Raw genomic sequence first — 21052 nt, forward strand, 5'->3', positions numbered from 1 at the left:
GTTGTCTCTGACTGCAGCCTTGGGAACAAGACTCTTGGAGGACTTGGTGAGAACACTAAGTGTTGGCAATGCCAGGCATGTGGCAGATGCCCACTGACTGACCGCTTGGTGTATGGAGAGGGACCAGCTTTACACTGAGTCCACCTGCTTTCCTGCATCATGGAGCTCCACTGGCGTGTTTCCAGAGCTCATGAAGAGGTCTAGGGAGAGGCACCAGCCTCATTTGAGTGTCTCTTTCTGCTGAGTGGAGTCACTCCCAGCCCTCATACGAGGAATAACTGCTGTTTATTTTGATGGAGCTGACCACACACTTGGAAGAGGGTGGTGTGCCTGCCCCAGGAAGCAGGGAAGAGGTGACCACTCCCGCTGTCCCCCTCCACGTGGATGAGGGGCTGTGGCAGTGCAGACTCCTTCAATTACACATGACCTGTGGTCCTAGTCTGCTAATCAAGAACCTTTGGATGGTGGGGCTGGAGCCTGCTGCTCCCCTCTCAGTGAGGAGTAGGTGGGCAAAATGTGCTCTTATTTGCAGGGATAGAAAAGCATCTCCCTCAGATGAAATGGAGATCATCAAATGTGGGAGGTTCGTTGCTCCACAGTTCTCAGCAGGGGAAAATTTGGAGGAGAAGGGGCCAGTGTGGTTCTTTCCTCCTGTACCTTATTTAGCGTCAGGACCCTACCCAGGGATGTCGAGTGGGTTCCATATGGCTGATCTTGGTCTAGTCAGGGTGCAAGCCTAGTGGGAGCGGCCAGGAGAGGCAGAGAGCTCCTCTGCAGACAGCAGTTCAGCCCCTGAGGGCATTGTCAGTTGTTTTTGCATTGCAGCGCTGCAGACAAAATGACCCTTATTGGAAAGGAGATCCCCCATTACTCCCCAATGAAATCTTGCAAATATCTCAAATCCCTCTGCCTTCCCAGTGCCCTCTCCATCAATTTTTATCTTTCTTGGGCAGCTCAAGAATAACATCTGGATCCTCAAAAACCTCAAGCTAACATGATTTCTTTGTCAACTTAATTTCTACATTTTGATTCCCTGTTTTTAAAAATGCTATTCAATGTTACTTACATGTTTTGGTCATTTATTTGTATTTTTGGGGGGAGGTGAGCCAACAGATGAGACACACAATGAAGAAAGGGTTCTCTGATATTAGGAAACCCCCAAGCAATAGTCCAGTGGCAGGCATGACCTGCTGTGCCCTGGCTCCTGAATCTGACACACAGAATTTTTACTACATGTATGGTTTACTCAATGATCAATGGATTCTTGCTGCTATAAAAATTTTATAGCTTTTCAGTGACAATCTGACTCAGGTCCCTAGAGAAGGGCAGGCATGTGAGAATGCCTGCAGTTGAGAAGCTGGGGGAACCCTCAGAGCTAGTGGGGAGGGTTCTGTCGGCTGTTGTTACCCAAGCCTGGACCCCAGTGTGGAAGGCAGCAAGGGGCCTGGCTGGGGCAGTGCCTCCAGGTCAGTGAATTCCTCAGTGCCCCCTTTGTCTTCCATGGTTCTCCTCCTGCCTTCCTTCTTTCCCCGTGCTCCTCCCCCTTTTGCCTTTTTTTTTCAGTACTGGGGGGATGGAATTCAGGGCCTTCACAATAAGTGACACTCCTAACCCCAGCTCCCCTTTAAAATTTGAGATCTCCCTAAGTCACCTAGTTCCCCTGCTAGGACTCGCCTCCTGCCTCAGCCTCCTAGAGTGCCTGGATTACAGCTATGTACATTTTTCAGGACAATTTTGACTAGCGTTTCTTCGGGAGCAATGATGAGGAAGGCCAGCTGCTTATCTCCTTCCCACCTTACTAAGCCCTCTGCTCTGCACCAGCTGAGGAAAAATCAGCACCAGAACCAAGGTCAGGTAGCATAATGCTATAGGAATCTGATGGTTCTCCAGGTAAAAGTAACACCAAACTGTGTATTTTGGTAGAATCTTTAATTCCTTTATGACTGAGCCCTTATTAGCTTTTGGGGTTTGTACTTATTTCTGTTCTGAATTAGGAGAAAGAAACCCCTGGTGACTTGCATCTTGAGTATGCTGTTCAACAAAAGGACCAGAGAGAGAGGAGTAGGGGAGTGAACCTGAGCTTTGGGGGCACACAGGGTGCTGTGTCACATGGCGGTGGGGCGCATTGCTGAGAAGTCTCTCTGAAACCGCAGACAGCTCTTGGAGTTTGTGCTAGGCTTCAGTGCAGTAACGCTGCTGACAACATGATCTCCAGGGTCACGAGTGCTCCATAGTTAGTGCTTTTGTGCAAACAGCGTGCATAGGAGCTTTTTGTTCCATGAAACCCAGGAGGAAAAGATGTGGAAAGAGAGGTTTAGCACTTTTTGTCAGACCAGTGTTCTGGGTCTTTCTGTCACCCTGAACCCCTGGCATATGCAATGTGGATTTTCAGGGGTCCCAAGGGATGCAATGCTCAATTTGACCAGGCCTCCCTGGGAGTCACCAAACTCCTAAGGTTGCAGGGTCAAACTTGTGGTCTGGATCACGGTCCTGTGATTTGTGGTCTCACAGCACTGCTTTTGGGGATCTCCTTGCGCCTCCTCCAGGGGGCTCTTCTGCCACCACTGCACAGTGACACCGTCTTCTGTGGTTGTGCTTTGAGCAGGAAGGGTGAATGGAAGGGTATCCTATGCGGTATGAAGCAAACATTGGACTGCTCAGCACAGAGATGAGCAGGTTTATTTAAAGTCTATTATTAACATATAAGGAGCAAAGTGGCCAGCAGGTGGGAAGCCTTTAATCAATAATGTGTGCTGAGTGAATGAGAGAAATAATCACATTAAATCCATATGTGTGAAAGTTGCCAGTGCTGTGGAATTTTTTTATTGCACAAATTGGTTTAGTGTCAAGGTCAACTTAAAATATTTCACCATATTAATGTATTTAATCTTCATAAAAGTATCTAGAAACGATTTTTAGGATGAGCCCTGTACTCTGGTCCATTCCAGCCAGGGAAGCTGACTGCACACGAAGGTTGAGTGAGTTGTTTAAGTCAGTGAGGGATAGATCTGGGATGTGAGTGTGTCCATTTGTGCCCAGAAAGCACACTTTCCCACACCCCCAAAGTGCTTTTAAGTTACAGTACTGTCAACGTTCATGGTGTGTTCTATTCAAGGTTGCACAGGAAGTACAAATCACTGAAAAAAAAATCAACAAAGGCTCTTGGATCCACATCTTTTCCAGACTTGAAGCAAATGTCTGGGATTCTGTTGGAAAGTGAGGAAGGATGAATGGAATCTATTTAACATACTAAGTTTCTGAAATCTTATCTCTGCTTATTTCCTCTCTCGTATTTCATGTGGCACATAAAATACTCCTGGACTTTGTCCCCAGAGACGTGAAAGGTACTCAATTCCATGACGTCCAGTGATCAATCTTTGTGTAGTAGTCTTACCACAAGTGTTCCAAAACTATTTTTATTGTGTTTCCTTAGACACACTATGGAGACAGTTTCATAGCTGAGTCCCTTTCTGTGTAATTTCCTTAGCATATAGTGGGTTCATGTCTACGTAGTCAACTCACAACACTGTACAGGAAACTAAACTTGGAGATAAAGGACTGTGGATCTGAAGTGTAGGTTCAGTTCCAGTGATGTTTCTCTAGTGTTCTTTTTCTTGTTTGTAATTTTAATTAATTAACTTTATTGGTACATTTTAGGTATACATAATCACATTCATTTTAGGTATACATAGTATCACATTCATCACAGAGAATTTGTACTTGTACATGATTTAACCTGATTCCCTTTTTCCCCATGCCCCTTCTCTCCTTTAACCTTTCTTCCCTTCCTTATTACAAAAGCTTTGCTTCCGTTTTTTCTTCTTTTTTCACTTTTTCTTGTTTGGAGTTTTTAATTGTTATGGATTAAAAACTGGTGATCAGCTTAATGCCAGCTGGATTACATCAGCATGTTGCTGAGCGTAGATGTCCTACCTGAGGAAAGTTGCCAGAATAAATAGAGAAGTGGAGAAGGAGAAGCTGTGTGCTGAGGCACTGCGGCATTGTGGGTTCTCCTATGTGTTGCTGTTTGAGCCGTTAGGTTCTTCTGGAGAAGCTCTGATCCTCAAATCAAGCATTGCTTCCTAGCTCTGGAGGGGAAGATGTGTGCTGCTTGGACTCATCACACTGGCTTTCTGGCATGTACTTGACTGTGCTTATTGTTGAAGGAGCTTGGGGCCTCCATGTCACTGAGGATGGCTGTGGTGCTTTTCAGGGCAGCCCTGGTCTTTGCTGTGAGTGTGACTTCTTGGCTCCAGCATAGAACCCTCAACCTATCAGCACAGCTCCATCACCCTGCTGGCAAAGACTTTCTAGCTTCCATCACTGACCTTTGGGCCTTCCCAGCATGGATCCGTAAAAGAGACTGAGTCCTTCTCATAGGCTCGAGACCTCCAGCTGGACTCATGGGAGGCATGAGCTCTGGGTCTTCATCTGGACTCATGTGGGGTATTGCTACGGGATTCAGGCCATTGGCTAAATACTCTATGTCTTTAGTGTTGTAGATAGATTTCCTGAATTTTCTTGTGTTAACTCTGGGTGACCATCATAAAAATAATATTATAAACTCCGTGTCCTGATTTTAGTTGTTCTCTACACAGCCCCTGACTGCAACATTAATTATGCTGATGAATTATAAAGCTAATTCGTGCTCATCACAAATGGCACACACAGAGGCACACATTACTTATTCTTCTAGAACAAGTAATAGAAGAAACTGTGTTTATCTTTCTCCACACTTTTGCCACCGCTTGTCATTCCCTGACTCTGGTTCTGGCCATCCCAGCTGGTGTGGAGAGATAACCTTTCACAGCTTTGATTTGTATGACTAATGATGTCCTTTATCTTTGGGCTTATTAGACATTTGTACAACTTCCTTGAGAAATATCCACTGCTCACATTTTCACTGTACTGGCTTATTAGGATGGAGCTGCGCGGGCTGTGGTCTCCCACACTCTTGCTGTGAGTCCTCATCAATATATGCTGCTTTGTTTTCACTGAAATTCTTCAGGGAATGCTTTCCCTTCCCTTGCCCTTGAGCCATGTGCCTGCAAAGCACTCTGGGAAAGCCGGAAAGGACCATCTTCAGTGGACATCAAGAACAGGTCATGTCTGGTTTGTTTTTTGCTCTGATAAATCTAAGAAAACCAGAGCTGGTCTATTTTAAAAATCTTCTTTTCAGAGAGCTGTTTTTTAGGTATTGAATTAATGCCCAAACCCCTTAGTTAATTAGACTCCGCACTCCTGCTCACAGGAGTCTACAGGAACCTCCTCTGGAGCTGAACAGAAGCCCCACTGGCCAGGGGCTGCATGTGAAGGAGATCCTCCTTCTTGTTATCACTGGCCTGAGGAAAAGCTGACCACAATCCCCACTTCCCATCTTTTCCTCTCACATGTTCTTTTTAATTACTTTTGATTTTAGTTGAGACTTCTACGTGCTTTCTGCTTACACTGCTGGAGCATCACTCAAGAGGCAACGTAGGAACAGACAATCCAGTAAAAGTACTGGCAGTTTTCCAGGCATATTGGGTGGTGCATGCTTGGAATTCTAGAATTCTGGGAGGATGAGGCAGGCGGATCTCAACTTTGAGGCCAGAGAGGACAATTTAGGAGATGATTTCCAAAAAAAAAAGGCAGTTTCTAGATAAGTGAATCAATATGATTCATTAAGCACACTGGTTACTAAGAAAAAAATAGACAAAAGTATCAGTGAAATACTACTGGCAATGAAGTTTAAAGACTCATATAGGGGATGCTAAGGAAAAGGCATCTGTATGTGTAGCTAGTAGCACTTATTTTTTTTGTCTTTCTGAGACAAAGTTTTACTATGGAGTTCAGGCTGACCTTGAATTCACTTTGTACTCCAGGCTGGTCTTGAACTCACAACAATCCTCCTGTGACAATGTTCCTCAGAAATAAAAGTCTCATCATGAGAAGCTGTATTTATGAGGATAGTTGCTGAGGCATTGCTAATAGGAAGCAAAAACATGAACAAATGCAAACTGCCATCATAGCTGGCAAAGTGTTACTGAATAAGAAAAGAGAATGAAGAAAGATCTATGTAAAATGATCCAATTTGTAAGGTGGACGTGGTCCAACATGATTCCACGTGTTTGTGTGTGTTTGTCTATGATAGGAGCAGACACACAAATCAAGACCGTGGCTTTAGCCTCCAGTCATAGGTGGGATAAGAAGGAATTGTGTGGATAGAGAAAATGAGGGCAATAAAAAAATAAATAACACTAGTCAAAGTGGACCTCTATCAAATATGAACCCACATATATAAAATTATTATACACATGCAGATACATATATCAGTGTAAATAAGATTAAAAGGTTAGAACTTGATGTGTCAGCTTGAGAATTGCTATATATTGGAAGCTATGACACTGAAGGAAATAGTATTACTTTAATTGTGAAACCAAAGCTATCCAGTCATCTGATAAGACCATCGTTTTGACCGCTAGAGATATGTGAGCATCGCATGTCTCGTCTGAGTTTAGGAATGTTATGGAAGATGTGTGTGGGTCCACTGAAGAGTTTCCTGTGTACATCTTATGGCGGTGATACAGGTGGAATCTAAATGTCCCCCCAAAGCCTCATGGGGTCGCCGGCAGTACTCTTTGGAGGTGACTGGGCCTAGAGTGTGATGCCAGGATTAAGGACATGGCTCTGGGACTGATTCATCATGTGATGCGAGGACTAAGGGTGCCCACTCTGGTGTGAGTGCTACTTGCCCTAAGATCGGGGAGCCTGAATAGAATATGAGGCCCAAAAGAGGGCCACTGCTGTTGCATTGTGTTACTTGCTGTTATTCTGCTACTTTGCTGCTTCACGCTTTGTTGTCCTCTGCCCACCAGGAACTGTTTCTGCTCTGTGATGCTCCTCTGCCGCACCACCCTGCCTTGGAGCTGGTTGACTATCAGTTGAAACCTCTACAGAGTAAGCTAAATAAAGCTTTCCCCCTTTAACTCTGAGTGTCAGATATTTTGTCTCAGCATTGAGAAAAGTGACTAAGCCAGATGGTATATTTTTATTTTTTTTAATTTTAAAAAGATTATTTATTTATTTATTTATTTTTATTTAAAGAAAGACAAAACAAAATAGAAAATGGGTAGAGATAGCACATACTTTCAAAGAAAAGAAATAAACAGTAATAAATCACTAGTTGATGTATACATATTTTCCCCCCACAAATAGTTGTTCAAGATATAAAAGTGGAACATATAAATGGGAATTTAGCCAGGGAGACTGCAAACAGTTCTGCTCAACTATCCAACAAAAACTAAGTAATATGGCTATCAATCCTATACACTTAGACATGTACACATTTATCCATATCTTCATTTATGTTGAGACCTAACAAAACTTATTAGATTAAAATCCTTCTGAAGAAAGATTAATAATATTGCTGGATTTCATATCATAACACTCCAGTATCAGCACTGGGTACTGCAGTACCACTTTCTTTCCTTCAAAGTATTTGTCATTTCATCATGTGTCATAAGATCAGTTCTCATAAACTGTTTATAGGTTTTACACAAGCATGAGTCTTAACATGTATTTCTATCCTTTCTATCTTAGAGGGAGAAACAGAACAAAGCAGGACAGAACTAAACATTTTCCTATAGACACATAAAACTAAAAGGACATATAGGGGCTGGGGATTTAGCTCAGCAGCATAAGTGCCTGCCTTGCAAGTGTGTGGTTGTGAGTTCAATCCCTGGTACCGGTTTAAAAAAAAAAAAAAAAGGACATATACAACTGCTGTATTGTATGAGTTCTACCATGGTCACTGTGCTGTTTCTTGTTATCATCAACAGAATTGGCTATATCATCAGATAAAGTATAATTCAACATATCAGTATGTAACAGGATTAACAGAAATACAACTTTGCAGATAGTGTAGAGCTACAAAAACAGGTCGTAATCAAATCAGAATGGATATCGTGGTGAATCATTGTCATTTTCAGTATAGTTGTCTATACTCCTCAACTTGATACCAGCAACCTAACAGTTTTGAATAAAATCTGTCAATAATAATCAGCAATCAAACAAGTCAGATTAAACTAAGATCAGTCATGATACAACAATATAAGTCATACAGGGATCCTGATTGAGTTAATAGGAAATTAAAGATGACCACTGTGCTATGTCCTAATATCTTCAGGACAGCTGTCTGCACCCTCAGATCCAGTGCTTGTATACAAAGTAGGATGGAACAAGTTCCAACCAAGCAGAGTGTTGTGAGTAATAGGGGTTTTAATTCCTGATACACTATTAGCTATATCTTCTGTTTTTTTGAAGACTATTCCTCCCCTTTACTCTCCTAGAATGAACTATGTATTTTTGGTTCTCCCCAGTACTCACAGTTTTGTATTGTGGGGGGCAACCTGCTATTTACCTAAGTGTTTCTGAACTTTCTCACTCCTGGGCTGGATTTCTAGTTATATTTCTTCATTTATTAAAGCCTGTCTGTTCAACCTACCCATAAATACTGGTCTAGTTACCCCTATTACTCTCTGGTTCCCTATCACATCGAGTTCTGTTTTCTCATATTTGATTTTGGTCCATATAACCTTCTTCAGGCTAATTATATTTACTATAAAGAGCCTCTCAGTGGACTCTACCTCTTGATCCACTCTGCCTGCAATTCTTTCTTTTTTCCCTTAAGTTAGTGTATCTAGGCCATCTATATTATAAATTATATCCAATTTTCTTTGCCTCATTTCTGTTCTGTCATTTTCTGTTTGTCTTCTTCACTTCTCTTTCTGCTCCATTCATTGTGGCTTCTCTGCCACTGTTTCTGGAGTCCTGGTAATTTTAGAATGTCCTGCAGTATTCTCTGTAGAGCTGGATTGGTGGTTGCAAATTCCCCCAGTTCCTCTTTATCTTGGAAAGTACCTTGCTTCTCCATTAATTTCTAGGGACAGTTGCACAGGATATATCAATCTTGGCTGGAGGTTATTGTCTTTCAAGGCTTGGATTATTTCACCCCACACTCTTCGAGATTTGATGGTTTGTGTCAAGAAGTCTGCTGTAATTCTGATGGCTGTTCCCTTGTAAGTGACCTGTTTTTTTGTCTCTGACAGCTTTTAATATTCTGTTCTTATATTGGATTTCTGGAATCTTGATTATTTATATGCCTGGGCGTAATTCTGTTTTGATTGTAAGCAGTTGGAGTTCTGTATGCCTCATATATCTGAGCATATTTTCCTTTTCCTATGTTTGCAAGCTTTTCCTTATTTCTGTGAATAGCCTTTGCAGTTCCTTTGTTTGTACCCCTGCTTCTTCATTCACATTCTTTATTCTTAAGTTAGAGATCCTCTTATCATCTTCTACCTTTGTATTGTTACTGCTTGTTTCCTTGTTATTTTTAAGAAGTTTTTCCTTTCATGTTCCCACATTACAAACCTGTCCTCCAGTTCAGACAATCTATCCTTAGTTTCTTTCAAGCTGTTATGCCAGCTTTCAATAGAGTTTTTAGTTTCCTGGTAATCTCTTTGAACCTGCTTCATGTATTCTATGTTTTCTTTATTTTCTATATCAAACAATTCTCCCCCCTTTTTTTGTTCTTCCATTCTACCGTCTGTTTTTTCTGGGGAGGTGTTTTGCATTTCTTTAATTATTCTATTTATATCTTGCTTTACTTGGTTAAATATTTCACTTTTGAACTTGTCTATGAGGTCTTGAAGATATCACTTTATGTCTATTGGTGCCATGCCTGATATTACATGTTTTCTGTCCTCATTCTCCTTTGCATTTACCTTTCCTGGATCAGTGTTCTCAGGATTGGGGACTGAGGAGCCTTTCTTGTTGCCTCCTCTTCTCATATTTTTTGTTCCTTCCATATAGATGTATATAGGAGGCCCAGTTTCTTTTTTTGTCAGTTCAGTTTGTCTGAAGCATGCTGGTGGTATACTTTTATTATTTTTGTAACTGGAAAAATATTTGATAAAGCAAAGGGAAATCTCAACACAGTAAAAACCTTTGCAAAGGAAGAAAAAGGGGTGTGCTAATGGTCAATAGGGGCTAAAAGGTCATCTGCAATTCTATCAGAAGAGAATCTGGTTGCCTGCCTCAGTGGGCGCTATGAAGGAAACTGAGTGAACTAAAGATGAAAACACTAACAGGAAATGTGGTGTCTGGTGCCAGCTCTGGGCCAAGCCCATCCTAGGCTGTGTGAGTTTCAGCCTGCAGAGCAGCACCTCAGTGTGGCTCTGGCCCATCTAAAGGATTTATCTTTCCAGGCAGAGCCTGGCTGTTCATGGGCTTTGCCAGTGTTTGACCCGAGCCCACAGTGGGCTGTCATGGTAGCTTCTACAAAGGGCCCAGAATCTTTGCAAACTGTAGTCAGTGCACAGGGACCTGGGAAAAAGCAATCCTAAAATGCTTTCTGTATTAATGAAGGCAGGCACACCCGGCAACACACGGCTGGAGATATTTGATCAGGCAAAATTACATAGCTAACTCTGACAGAAAACTAAGGCAAGGTTTTGTTTCCTCAACATTTGGGTCTTATCCGACAACCTGGGTTGAAATTTTAACTCTTTCTGGATCATCGTGATTGTTTAAATCTCACTGATCTTTAAAGAGAGATCCTTGGAATCCAGACTGGTGGGGCCCTGAATATCCCTTAGCACCTGATTTCCCACCGTCACTGAACAGTGAACTAACAGCCTCCTATGGACTCTGTTCCTCCCTCTGCATTTACCTCCTTCCACACTGATCATGTACAAGGTGTAACAGATACTGAATCAAAATATGTCATTGTATGGCATTTAATTCACTGAAAATTATGAATCCATAAAGACCTCTGATCCAGAAAATTCATATAGTTGCTGCCTAACATGGGTGGTATTTGCATTCTTTAAATTTAGAATTGAAATTGTACAAATTCTTCTGAAATAACCGTGAGGCTTGCAGACAAAATTAACCAGTTTCAGAATTTTACCTGAAAATGACAGAGGCTATTCATCCCTTCACATCTTGTGCATGATAGGCATTTACTATACAAGTCACACAAGAAAATGCCACGGTTGATGAGGTCATTTAGTTAGGATAAGCTGGGTTATGTTATCATAACAAGTAAGTCTTAAAAAGTTCAGTGGTTTAGCATAGTAAGAGTACATGCTGACCATAAGTTCTGCTTGTCACGAATTCTGATGTGAGTTATAGGGAGTCTGTTCAACTGGTAAACTGAGAAATCTTTCAGACTGTGAGGTCTTCATGCCTACATTTGACTTTCAGCGTTGTTTTAGTGAAGGACAGGAATGATGCCCCGATGCCATGGGCTGGAAGGGGTGCACTGCGGCCGTTCATTCCTGTGTGTCAGGTGTAATCCTATGGCCCAGGCCCACACAAGGAAGCATGGGAAGTGTGGAGAACCCAGGGATACACAGGGAGCACACACAGTCCTGACTGCCTCTGACTCTGAGGAGAACTCAAAGCCACTGCAGAGCTTTCTTTTTTATCTAGATATTTTTAAAACTACTCGACTTGCAAAGAACTTTTTAGGAACTGTTATTTTTAAATGGTGAAGCAAGTTTGTGAATGCTGTGTAATACATTTATCTAAATTGAATTCACGTATGTGATTATTTATTAAAAGTTGTAAAAAGAACACTGAGGAAACCTATTTAGTTATAAAATGTCATAAGTTATGTTGTGAATCTAATTAATTAATGAGCCCTTCACTGTCCAGAAGAGATTAATTTTGGGGAAAGACAATAATGCAGTGCTAAGAGCGCTCACATTACGAGAGTAAACAAGTATTTATATACTGGCAGTGAGTGTATTCTTTTGTGACAAAGCAAATATGTCTTGTAATTCTGTTGAGTCCATTTGAGATTTTATTTTACAACCCAGTCATCCTTAGGAGGAAGGTAAATTCACATATGTAGTGGTGCCAAGTTACTCTCTTGTAGTTGACATTCTTCTTAGTAGTATATACTTTAAAACAATCCATTTTAAAGGTAAAATAACACGGTGCCCATGTAGTAATAAAATATATTAACGTAACACTTTTCATCTGAGCTTATTAGTAATACAGAATAGTGATGCTGATTTTGGTGTGTTGATACATGCATACAACATATTTTGATGATTTTCAACTCTCTCTTCCCTGATGCCCAACCCCTTCCCCACTTCTAAAAGTATATCTTCTAGTTTCTTAGCACACATTTTTTAAAATGAAAAAAGTATATACTCTGGGTAAAAATATATTAAACAGCCCCAAAGAGAATATACATAAATTTTAATGCTTTTGCTGCAGGTTTAGTCTAATTTCCCTAATGCATCTTTTCAGAAATGGCACTGTTATCATTTTTTTGTGTTCTTCAGAAGATGGTCTGTATATGCCATTATATATATATATATATATATATATACACACACACATGCATATTATCATATAGCTAAATTTATTGTATCTTTTTATTATGTGTAATATATATTCCTTTAATCCAGATGTGATAAGCTATTATTAACACTTTTTAAAAAAATTAAAAACGTATTAGATTTTCATTTTGTACCTGTGTGTGAGTGTGTAAAACATTAGCTGTATCATATTTTATGTAACTAGATGCCTACTCAAGGTTATTTAAGTCAAAATGGATTTTAAAAAGGCTTTTAAATAAAAGCCTCTTTGTGGTTTAGAAGTATTGGGGAAAAGAGCCAGGGTGGTGGCTGTGGCTGGGTTGCAGAGCCGTGCTTGGCATGTGTGGAGCCTGGGCTTCGATCCCCTAGCTCCCATAAGAAGAAAGCTACTGAAGTCAGCTGATGCATCCTTAAGATATGGTGCTTGTGAAGTAGTCTAATATGCACATAAGTTTTAAAAATTTCTTGCATTTTGTTTCTGTTTAAACATATAAGATTATATCAAGAGTTCATTTGCATCCCATGTGTGTGGGAGCAAATTACAAATGTTGAGTGACTTCTTTTCTAAAGAAGGTTGTGCTAGTTAGCTTTCTGCTGAAATAATCAGTGTATAAAGAGGTGTTCTTTTGGGCCTGCAGTTTTGAGGTTTCAGCTCAGGGAGTGGCCTTTTGCTTTGGGCCTGTGGAGAGGCAGCGCATCAAGGCAGGGGGCATGTGGCAGAGTGAAGCCTTTGCCTCATGGCAGGGATGCAGCCAAGTGAAGAAGGAGCCAGGTGTGGTGGTGCACACTTCTAACCCCAGTGCTCTGCATGACCAAGTTAGTGATTTAGTGTGATCCTATCTCAAAAAATAAGAGGGCTGGGCATGCAGCTCAGTGTGAAGGCCTTGAGATCAGTTTCCAGTACCACAAAAACAAAACAAAACTACACAACAGCAAGGGCAGAAAACAAAGAGACTCAGCCCCACTATCCCTTTCAAGGACACGCCCGGAAGGCCAGAAGATTCCCACCGGGTTCCACCACCCAGTGGTGTCAAAATGGAGGCCCAGCCCTCCACACTCAGACCTGGGGGACAGTTTAGATCTAAACTCTGGCAAAAGCAAACTGATTTAGGGGTTCATCTCTTGAGGAAAGGACACTCAATATTCATTTGCTTTTGAACTTAAGGACACACTCTTGAGGTGGTCGCAAACTAATGTGTAGAAATAATTACTGATAATTCCGTGGCATTTGTGCATTATACAAAGTTGTTAGTTTTAAATTTTGCATTTAAAACTGTTATACTTTCTGAATTGTGATGAAAACCTGTGGATAGAGACACAGATATTTTGGGAAAGGGTCAATAAGCTTTCCTTTGGAGGTTCAGTGTTGCTAGGGAAAAGGATATTATCAGTTATCTGAGATAAAGCAAGTGGTCAGGAGATGTGGAGAGTGGCTGGGACCTGTCAGAGTGTCTTAGTTACTTTCTTATTGCTGAGACACAACACCCAGGGCTCAGAGTTTGCACATGTTTCTGTCCATAGTAGTCTGACTTCAAGGTAGGACAGCAGTCTATGGCATGTCAGGCAGGAGGCAGTGAGCCGCCAAAGGAGAAGGGAAATAATCATTTATGTGTCTCCATTCTAAGCCATGTTCATAGTGATCCATCTCTTCCCAGCATACTTCACTTCTCAATATCACCTCCAGCTATAAACCCGTAAGTAGACTAATCCAGTATCATACCTCCATGACCCAGTACCACATACCAATGATTACCGTATTTATGACCCAGTATCACACACCCGTGGTCCAGTATCATACACTTAAGATCTAGTATGATACATCCCTAATGCAGTATCATACCCATGATCCAGTATCATAAACCCATAATCCAGTATCACACATCCATGATCCAGTATCACACACCCATGACCCAATATCACACACTCAGGATCTAGTATCAGACTTGTATGACCCAGGATCACACACCCAGGTTCCAGTATCATACCCGTGATCTGTAGGGAGCCATAGAAACTGGAGATTGATCGATCACATGTGTGGGACTAAAGCAAGGCCAGCCCAGAAAAAATAGATCAAAACAAGCTATGCAAACAATTTGTTCCAGTACCAAGAAGGCAAGGGGTCCAGGCCTGCCAAGAAATGGGTTGCTAGGCAGAGAGGCTGAAATTGACATCATCTTTCCCAGTATATAAGGTGCTACAGTGGTTGAGCAGTTCCTTTCCTCTCATCAGGACGAGATGGGCTCCACTTGATCCCAGCTTTGTCTTTTCTTTATTTGTCTCATCCTTTCATGGTTCTTAATCCAAGAACCTCAGGAGCTGCATTGGGTCACTGCAATGATCTAGTGTCAGGCACCCATGATCCAGTATCACAGCCATGATTCAGTATCACACACCCATGATCGAATATCACACCCATGATCCAGTACCCACGATCCAGTATCACACACCCATGATACAGTCACCTCCCAAGAGCCCCACATATCAGCACAGGAGGCTTTGAGGGACATCTAGATTAAGCCATGGCACACGAGCCGTAAGCAATCACTAGCTTCAAAATGATTTACCAGCTTGAACGAAGTTTCCCAAGCCTTGTGGGGCAAGAGGTTATAGTTACTCCATTTTATAGATGGAAGGTGGAGACCCAGATAAGTTTAGTGTGTCACCACAGGTGAACTGTGGTTCTACCTTGAGTTAGGCAGAAGGAGGGCCATTTCCCCAGCTCCCCTCATACTCCAGTCTGGAAGGCACTGTTTTATTTTTTATTTTGTAAGAATGAATTAAGCCCTGTCTCTGTGCACTGAGTTATATCTCAGCCCTTTTTATTTTTTATTTTTGAGACTGAGTCTCATAAAGTCATTAAATTGCCAATGCTGGACTCCAATTTGTAACCTTTTGCCTCAGCCTCCTGATGGCATGGTATTTTTCTCCTTCCAAGGGATCTACTCCAGCTCTGCACTGAGGAAACAAAGCTGAGTTTCCACTATGACACAAAGGCAGAGAATTCAGTGACTTCCCACAGATACTCACGTTAGTGTCTAAGAATGTCTTCCCATATGAATAGATACCTGGTGGGCATTAAAGAGTCTACTGGTACCTAGATCATAAAGGTAGCAAGCCTCCTCTGCTTCTAATGTTTATCTGTCCAATCTGACTTTCCAAAGGTTGGCAGCAATCAGATTTCAAACTAAAACAAAGATTCTTCCTCATCATTGTGGGTTTTAATTCCTTCTCAGGATAGTGCATGAAAATGCAGAACAGCATTGAGAAAACTTTCTGATAGATAAGCGTGCTACATAGGCTATCAGTGTGCCAATATAGATTATACTGATCCAACAAAAGAGCAAGTGGCCCATCTTGATACCTGCCTTGAATTTGGAACTTTCAGATGTCGTAGCTGTTAATAGAACTCTGAGGGTGAAAATATGTGTCAGAAGTGTAACCAAAAACTTAATAAATATCACTTATTGATTTGTTTACTGGATGCTGAGCACAGAGTAAGTTTGGGGAAGAAGGTCAGTCACGGAGAGAAGTAGATATTTTAGAAAGCAGTGCTTTAGTTGGGCATGGTGGAGCACATCTGTAATCCCAGTACTCAGGAGAGAGGGGCCAGGTAGGGGAGGGGAAAGAGAAGTAAGAAGAATTATACTGTGCTATGTACATGTGCCAATTCCCCACGATGAGTGCAGTTATTATGTACTGCAAACACATACTAGTAGAAATTTAAAAAACTTTTAAAAGCGATTACAAATTTGAGAACATCTTGGGAATCTTAGTGACTTACTAAGACCTCATCCCAAGATGAAAAATAAGAAGGGCTGAGCGGGTAGTTCAGTAGATGACAGATAATGCCTGGTACAGAAACTATCAAAGCAACATGGTTTGTTATAGCTCTAGAATTCATGAACAACCATGAATCAAATTCCTATAAGCTACAACAGTGTGGAATAAAGGTAGACAAAGCAGAAGAGGGTGTGAAGAAAGAATGTGAACACATCTACCATTTAGGAGGAAGACTGAGGTAACAGATCTAGAAGGTTCCATTTGGAGTTGCTTTCTGAAGGGACCCCAATACCAATTACTTTTATTCCACTGAGATGGCTCAAGAGAAAGGCCAAGGTTTATGATTTAAATATCTTCTTTGTGGCACCGTGTTTTCCTTAAAACAGTGAACAGTAGTTAACAAAAAAGATAATGAAGTACTAAAGTACTAAAAGTGATTAGCAACCTCCCTCCCCCCGTATTTTAATTTTCTTTTGAAGTATTCTGGTTAAGTCTGCAGATATCAAAATTGCTTTACAAAAATGCACACATTTCTAGTTTTAAAAGTTCTCTAAACTAAAACATTAACTCTTTTCATATTTGTAGATAATTCACTCAGAGAATTCCTTTAAATTCCGCTGACACTGATTTTATATATTTATTTATTTTTATTTTAAAGAGAATAAAACCAAGCAAAATAAAACAAAATAAAGTCAATGAAAACAAACCAATGTGACACAGGACTTCAAAATAATATTAAATCAACAATGATTACCATATGCCTCTTGTTGTCTTCAAAATAGCTGCAGATACCTTCAGACGTAGTAAAAATCAAACAAAATAGAACAGAATAGAACCAATAAAAACAAATCAGTAAATGCAACACAGGACTTCAAAACAAGATAATAGTAAATCCAAAATGGCTACCATAATTTTGTTATCTTTGAAATAGCTACCCATGCCATCTGATATAATAAAATCAAACAAAACAAAACAAAGTAAAATCGAACCCAACAAACAAAGAAAATGGTACAGGACTTCAAAATGAGATGATAAGAAATTAACAGTGACTACCAGCTTTAAAAGGAGATTCCCCACGAATGCTACATTGCATAGTTATCCTCTGAATAGATATCTGATCAGACTACTGGCTTTACACCTGAAAAGTCTGGGAAACACTAAACACTACAAGCATTAAATTGTATTTTACCTCAGTAACTATCATCACAGCCTGTGTTTCTCTAGATCAGCTGGTTGCTTACATTGGGAAGTGTTAAGGCGGGGTTTGGATCTTCTTGTTTCCCAAGCCATGTGCTGGAAGGGGCTGGAGTCTAGCTGTCTCCAGCAGCAGCGGCAGCCGGCACATGGTGCCAATTTGCAGGGAGCCCTTACTTCTTGGTGACTTCTTGTTCTCTTCCCTCATAGTCCACGAATGGTGCTGACTCACGGGAAAAGGCTGGGTTCTGGCTATGCCCCCAGCAGCCTGCACATGGTTCTGATTCTCAGTGAGGGCTTGGCTTCTTGGTGACTTCTTGTTCTCTGCCTTACTTATTTATTTAGCACTTTTATTTCGATGAAAAAATCTTGCTGCTTTCTGTTTTGCTGGGTGGGACGTGACCTCGGTCTTTGGTTGCTTTGCCACTTTGCATAGCTGCATCTCTTAGTGACAGCTTCTGGCTAGCTGCACTCACTCATGCTTCGTTGTTTGGCATTTTCTCTTTTGGCAGCCTTCCTCCTCTGGAGGTGCTCACCCACCTGTGACTGATCAGCTCCATCTGTTCCTGGGCCTGCTTCTGAATGCTGGCCACTCCAGAGCCATAAATGCTTAGGTATATGAGCTAGTCCAGACTCCTTGGTTGATGGAATCTATGACAGGATCACAAGCTGTAGGTAATAAACATCATTTGGGTGCTTATAAATTTCAAGCTTTGAAAGGAGGTGTTTATGTCTAGCAGGAGATACTATTGGTAGAAGGAACTTCCTTGGGGTGTCTGTATGTTGTTTGGTAGCAATGACACCTCAGTGGCCTGGGGGGAGATTGGTCTGAGGTCTCAGGTGGAGGAGGAGGAGGGGCTGCCCGGTGCTTTCCGGCTGACTCTCATCGCTGCCCTGAGAGCGCTGTATGCGCTGAACTCTTTGCTGTGGCTTTGTCTCTTTCTGCAAAGGGCCAACAGTGTAAGCTTTGACCTTTCTAGGGGAGGGAGAGTTGACTTTGATTGTATTCTTTGCCATGCTGTGACCACCTCACTTGCTTATATACCTCTACTTTTGAGACAGAACTTTGGAAATTTGATCTTCAGTCCAAGGTTTGGGCCTAGACTACAGAATAAAATATGTGAAATTTGTCCTTTGGAAGTCTTTAAAAAACAGGCTTTTTGGTCTGATTGGTCTGTATGATGTGGCTTGTGCTGTACGTATTGCTCAGACAGGATCAGTAATTTGTCAGTGATCTTTAGTTTGGTCAGGACTCTTAAGCAATGATGGAGACGAACAGGACGGAGAAGGCATGATCTTGCCACCAGCTGAGAAGAAAAGGAGGAGAGGGAAGGATGAAATGCAATCCCGCACCTGGCGTGTGGCTACCCTCTCCCTCCCGGGCTTGCAGGAATGATGCGGCCCTTTAGTGGGACTGTCCCTTCAGGCTGGCCACCGCAGAGCATGAGCCTGGCCTCCCAGCTGACTGCCAGGAGTTCAGCGCTTTTGTCACTTCAGCTGACCACCAACGTGAAGGATGTGAACACCCCAAGAGCCACCGTTGGTTCCTGGCTTTTCCTGTCCTTGTCGCTTCCTGCCTGTACCTTAGAGATGACAGGTGACTGGATCAGGGATGGACATTTGCTTTCTACAGACCTTTCCACTGTCATTTTGCTCATTTGGAGGCACCCACTGCTTCTCTAAAGGTCTTCATGTGAGGGTCCTGAGCTTGAGTTCTTTGTGGTCCATGTTGGAAAGTCTGTCTGGTTAAAAGCGAGTGAAAATTAAGACCTAAAGCCCTGGGTTGACTTTTAATGAGATGCATGAGCAGAGTGACAGAGGGACAGTGGGTCACCCTAAAGACTCGCCTGGAGGCCCTGGGGGTGGATCAGCCTCTTTATTTCTGAAGATGGTGAGATAGTGTCTTGTCACCCTGGACGGTCTCTCCCAGCAAGAAATGCTCGAGTCAGCAACCACTCCTGCCTTCAGCCTTTGCCATAGCTCTTAAGCATCTGCTTCTTTTATGAAATATACACCGGATTCCCTGATGGGTTCCTCTCCCGTGGGTGCTGTGAGTGAGGAGTCTGCAGCTGATTACATCACAGGTTTCCCATGTCCTTCTTATCAGCTGCACGGCATAACTCCTTGAGCCGACAGCTACACAACAGCACTTTTGAATTGTTCTTGGTCTCCTGCCAGAAAAGTTATCTTTTAAAGATTTTTAACCTCCCAACTCCTAGGGCAAGTGCAGAAAGGGAAGGGTATGTTTTGAAAGGCATTCCAAGTTGCTTTCATGAATTTTCCCTCCTTGCAGTCCCACTTGTCATGGATGGAGAGTGTCATGGGAAACAGCCGCAGAGCAGGTGGTTTGGAGGTCAGCATCAAACCCAGCGGTGCAGTGTTCTAATGCTTCCATGAAAGGGGGGTGCCACGTGCTAGCTAAGGTGCCAGGGCCAGTATGTTAGCCTTGGACTTTAGTGATCTAAACTGCGTATCACACCTCTGAAGGCAGCAAGTTCATGTCCATTTTGTTGTTTTGAAAACAATTCTTTACTAGAAAGCAAAAAATGATAGTATTGTCTTTTTGTTTCTCTGCTTTCCTTGACCCAGTAAATTCTGCTCTATAAAATTCACTTGCACGGGACTCTTTGTGAAAGCCATGCTAATGCATCATGAACAAATTTACCTCAGAGTCACCACCCTCGGTGACCTGGCTGTGTGCAGGGAGTTGGTCTGTGCAAACAGATCTAATGGCACAGAGGTCTGGGACAGGCATAGTTCCCTTTGTGGAACAGCTGTTCAAAGTCACAGGCATGCCAGATGCTATTACAGACTGTTCTTCCACTGACACTACTCCTGACTTTGTTCTTCTTCTTCATCCATTTTCATTTGGTTTGGTTTTCTCAAGTATTTTAATCTATTTACATACATTTTAATAAACCTCAAGTTCCTTTTGGAATGAGGTATAGGTATTCATACATAAATTAATGAATTAGGAAACAGTTATCCTTAAGAAAAATTGTAGGCCAGATGTGTTTATGCTGGAAGTTTTAGAAATTCTCCAAGACAATTTTATTGTTCTCCAGGCCTCCAAGTAAGGAATTCACATACTTCCTGAGAATTTTACAGTCAAAATGGACAATAGCTTATTTCTGAGAATGTTTTTCATTTAATCTTACTGGAATATGTGTGTTTAAAATGTGGCAGTATAAAATCCTCCCATTTTATATGATAAAATGGTAAGGCTCATAGTAAAAATTTCATGCCTTATAGACAACAGGGTTAAGTGCTAAGTTAAAGTACTTGTTCTTTCCCTGTCTTCTACATTTCACTCTCACTGGGAAATATGGGTAACATATGAGTGCACTGGCTTCTCTGTGCCCCACAAGACCCCTCACCTACTCTGCGTGCTGACGTATGCAGGGACAACTCTGCTTCGGTGCTACCTCACTCAGTCACGCTCTTCTACAAAGTGGGCTTTTGTCTGTTGACAAGCAGTGAGTATTTTTCATGTGGTTCAGCTAATCTTCTTTTCTTTGTTCTGTAGTTGTTTAGTATGAATACTCCTGACTGTATTTAGTTTACTAGTAGGGCTGTAAGATCCGCTTTATTTGTGAAACTTTCCTTCAACCAATGTTCCTATACATACAATTTTTGTACACCTGTAAGAAGCATACATTTCTGGAAATGTAACTGCTGGATATGCGCTGTGTAATTCTCTACAT

At 41.7% G+C, this 21052-nt stretch overlaps 1 pseudogene; it reads right to left on the reverse strand.

Annotated features, from left to right (window-relative positions):
• The window catches only part of LOC100725496 (small ribosomal subunit protein eS1-like), a 69710-nt pseudogene that overhangs the window by 41550 nt on the left and 7108 nt on the right, over window positions 1–21052 (reverse strand).

This window comes from Cavia porcellus, unplaced genomic scaffold (genome assembly GCF_034190915.1).
Source record: "Cavia porcellus strain 051 isolate PalLab524CR breed Dunkin Hartley unplaced genomic scaffold, mCavPor4.1 scaffold_2, whole genome shotgun sequence".
Classification (NCBI taxonomy): domain Eukaryota; kingdom Metazoa; phylum Chordata; class Mammalia; order Rodentia; family Caviidae; genus Cavia; species Cavia porcellus.